This window comes from Phoca vitulina, unplaced genomic scaffold, assembly GCF_004348235.1.
Source record: "Phoca vitulina isolate PV1807 unplaced genomic scaffold, GSC_HSeal_1.0 scaffold8, whole genome shotgun sequence".
Classification (NCBI taxonomy): domain Eukaryota; kingdom Metazoa; phylum Chordata; class Mammalia; order Carnivora; family Phocidae; genus Phoca; species Phoca vitulina.
In genome coordinates this window covers 56,850,634-56,855,231 of record NW_022589711.1, presented here as the reverse complement: position 1 = coordinate 56,855,231, position 4,598 = coordinate 56,850,634, and positions in this window count along the sequence as shown.

Genomic DNA, 4,598 nt, shown 5'->3' with positions numbered 1-4,598 from the left:
TTCTGTGGGTAAACATCCAGTAGTGAGATTGCTGGATCACAACGTAGTTCTACTATTAACTTTTTGAGGAACCTCCAATACTGTTTTCCATTGTGGCTGCACCAATTTGCATTCCCACCAGCAGTGCATGAGTGTTCCTTTTTCTCCATAGCCTTGCCAACACCTGTTGTTTCCTGTGTTTTCGATTTTAGCCATTCTGACAGATGTGAGGTGATATGTCATTGTAGATTTGTACTTCCCTGATGATGAGTGATGTTGAGCACTTGTCATGTGTCTGTTGGCCATCTGAATGTCTTCTCTGGAGAAATATCTGTTCATGTCTTCTGTCCACTTTTTAATTGGATTATTTATTTTTTGGGTGTTGAGGTTTTTTTTTTTTTTAAGTTCTTTGTGTATTTTGGATACTAAAGCCTTTATTGGATATATCATTCCAAATATCATCCCCCATTGTGTAGGTTGCCTTTTAGTTTTGTTAATTATTCCTTTGCTGTGCAGAAGCTTTTTAATGAAATTTCAAGGCTTATTTTTGCTTTTGTTTCCCTCGCCTCAGGAGGCATGGCTAGAAAGAAGTTGCTATGGCCAATGTCAATGAAGTTACTGCCTGTGCTCTCTTCTAGGATTTATGGTTTCAGGTCTCACATTTAGGTCTTTAATCCATTTTGAATTTATTTTTGTGTGTGGTGTAAGAAAGTTGTCCAGTTTCATTCTTTTGCATGTAACTGTCCAGTTTTCCCAACACCATTTGTTGAAGAGACTGTCCTTTTCCCATTGGATAGGCTTTCCTGCTTTGTTGAAGATTAATTGACCATATAATTGTGGGTTTATTTCTGGGTTTCCTATTCTGTTCCATTGACCTGTGTCTATTTTTCTGCCAGTACCATACTGTTTTGATTACTATAGCTTTGTAATATCACTTGAAGTCCAGAATTGTGATGCCTCCAGCTTTGCTTTTCTTTTTCAAGATTGCTTTGGCTATTCAGGGTCCTTTGTGTTTCCATACAAATTTTGGGATTGTTCTAGCTCTGTGAAAAATGCTGTTGGTATTTTGATAGGGATTGCATTAAATGTGTAGATTGCTGTGGGTAGTATGGACATTTTAACAATATATGTTTTTCCAATCCATGAGCATGGGATGTTTTTCCATTTTTTTGTGCCATCTTCAGTTTCTTTCATCAATGTTTGCAGTTTTCAGAGTACAGGTCTTTCACCTCTTTGGTTAAGTTCATTCCTAGGTATCTTATTATTTTTGGTGCAATTGTAAATGGGATTGTTTTCTTAATTTCACTTTATACTGCTTCATTATTGGTGTATAGAAATGCAACAGATTTCTATACATTGATTTTGTATCCTACAATTTTACTGAATTCATTTATCAGTTCTAGCAGTTTTTTGGTGGAGTCTTTCAGGGTTTTCTATATAGAGTATCATGTCATCTGCAAATAGTGAAAAGTTTTACTTCTTCCTTACTGATTTGGTTCCTTTTATTTTTTGTTGTTGTCTGATTTCTGTGGCTAGGACTTCCAGTACTATGTGAAGTACAGTGGTGAGAGTGGACATCCTTGTCTTATTCCTGACCTTAGGGAAAAAGCTCTGTGTTTCCGCATTAAGGATAATGTTAGCTGTGGGTTTTTCATAGATGGCTTTTGTTATGTTGAGGTATGTTCCCTCTAAACCTGCTTTGTTGAGGGTTCTTATCATGAATGGATGTTGTACTTGGCCAAATGCTTTTTCTGCATCTATCAAAATGATCATATGGTTCTTATCCTTTCTCTTATTGATGTGATGTATCATATTGATTGATTTGGGAATATTGAACCACCCTTGCATCCCGGGAATAAACCCCACTTGATCCTGGTGAATGATTTTTTAAAATGTATTGTTGAATTCAGTTTGCTAGCATTTTGTTGAGTTGTTTTTTTTTTTTTTTTTTTTTTTTTTTTTTTTTCTGGATTGTTGTTTTTTTTTTTTTTTTTTTTTTTTTTTTTTGGTGTCTTTATCTAGTTTCGATATCAGGGTAATGTTGGCCTCATAGAATAAATTTGGAAGTTTTCCTTCCTTTTCTATTTGTTGGAATAGTTTGAGAAGAATAGATATTAACTCTTCTTTATTTTTTTTAAGGATTTTATTTATTTATTTGACAGAGAGAGACACAGCGAGAAAGGGAACACAAGCAGGGGGAGTAGGAGAGGGAGAAGCAGGCTTCCCGCTGAGCAGGGAGCCTGATGTGGGGCTTGATCCCAGGACCCTGGGATCATGACCTGAGCCTAAGGCAGACACTTAAGGACTGAGCCACCCAGGCGCCCCATTAACTCTTCTTAAATTTTTGTTAGAACTTGCCTGTGAACCCATCTGGTCCTAGACTTCTGTTTGTTGAGAGTCTTTTGTTTACTGATTCAATTTCTTTGCTAGCAATTGGTCTGTTCACATTTTCTATTTCTTCTGATTTCAGTTTTAGTAGTTTATGTGTTTCTAGGAATTTATCCATTTTTTCCAGATTGTCCAATATGTTGGCATATAGTTTTTCATAATATTCTCTTATAATTGTTTGTATTTCTATGGTGTTGGTTGTTATTTCTCACTGTCATTTGTGACTTTATTTTGGGGGTCCTTTCTCTTTTCTTTTTGATAAGCCTGGTTAGGGGTTTATCAATTTAATTAATTTTTTCAAAGAACCAGCTTCTGGTTTCATTGATCAGTTCTATTGGTTTTTTTAGCTTCTGTATCACATATTTCTGCTCTAATCTCTATTATTTCCTTCCTTCTGCTGGGTTTAGGCTTCATTTGTTCTTCTTTTTCTAACTCTTTTAGGTGTAAGGTTAGGTTGTTTAGGTTGTTTGAGATTTTTCCTGCTTCTTGAGGTAGGCCTGTATTGCTATGAACTTTCCTCTTAGGACCACTTTTGCTGCATCCCAGAGGTTTTGGACTGCTGTGTTTTCATTTTCATTTGTTTCCATGTACTTTATGTCATCTTTTATTTCCTGGTGGCCCATTCGTTGTTTAGTACCATGCTGTTTAACCTCCATTTGTGGTCTTTCCAGATTTTTTCTTGTGGTTGAGTTCTAGTTTCATAGCATTTTGGTCAGAAAATATGCATGGTATGATTTCAATCTTCTTGAATTTGTTGAGGTTTATTTTGTGGACAACTATGTGATCTATTCTGGAGAATGTTCCATGTGCACTTGAAAAGAATGTGTATTGTGCTGGTTTAGGCTAGAATATTCTGAATATATCTGTTAAATCCATCTGGTCCAGTGTGTCATTCAAAGCCATTGTTTCTTTGTTGATTTTCTGTTTAGATGATCTGTCCATTGATGTAAGTAGGGTGTTAGAGTTCTCTACTATTATTGCACTATTATTGGTTAGTTCCTTTCTGTTTGTTATTAACTGTTTTACAATTTTGGGTGCTCCTATGTTGGATGCATAAATATTTACAATTATTGTGTCTTCTTGTTGGATTGTCCCCTTTATTATTATATAGTGTCCTTCTTTGTCTCTTGTTACAGTCTTTGTTTTAAAGTCTATTTTGTCTGATGTAAGTATTGCTACACCAGCTTTCTTTCCACAGACATCTATTTGCATAATAAATGTTTCTCCATCCCCTTACTTTCAACCTGCACGTGTCTTTAGGTCTAAAATGAGTCTCTTGTAGGCAGCATATAGATGGGTCTTTTTTTTTTACCCACTCTGTCACCCCATTTCTTTTGATTGGAGCATTTAGTACATTTACATTCAAAATTATTATTGATAGGGATGCCTGGGTGGCTCAGTCAGTTAAGCGTCTGCCTTCAGCTCAGGTCATGATCCCAGGGTCCTGGGATCAAGTACTGCATTGGGCTCCTTGCTCAGCGGGGAGTCTGCTTCTCCCTCTGCCTGCCGCTCCCCCTACTCCCCCAGCTTGTGCTCTCTCTCTCTCTCTCTGACAAATAAAGTCTTTAAAATAAAAAAACAAAATTATTGATAGATATGTATTTATTGCCATTTTATTACTTGTTTTCTGGTTGTTTCTGAAGATTTTCTCTGATCCTTTCTTGTCTTTCTCTCATGTCTTGCTGATTTTCTTTAGTGATATATTTGGATTTTGTTCTCTTTATTCTTTGCGTGTTTATTAGTGGTTTTAGATAAACAGTTACCATTAGGTTTGTATATAACCTCTTCTTCAAATGGCAGTCTATATTAAGTTGATGGTTGTTCAAGTTTGAACCCATTCTTTTCTCCTCTCCTCCCCACATTTTAGGTATATGCTACTATATTTTATATCCTTTTTTCCCCAAGATTTTATTTATTTGAGAGAGATAGAGAGCATAAGCAGAGGGGAGGGTTGGAGGGAGAGGGAGAAGCAGACTCCCTACTAAGCAGGGAGTGGGGCTTGATTCCAGGACCCCAGGATCATGACCTGAGCCAAAGGTAGACACTTAACCGACTGAGCCACCCAGATACCCCTATATTTTATATCCTTTTTCTCATGTAAGTTCCTTCACTGATTTTTTACAGAAATACTTGTTTTTACTGCTTTTGTGTTTCCTACCTTTATACTGTCATTTTTGGTCTCCTTTCCATTCAGAGAGTCCCCTTTAATATTTCTTGCAGGGCTGGTTTAA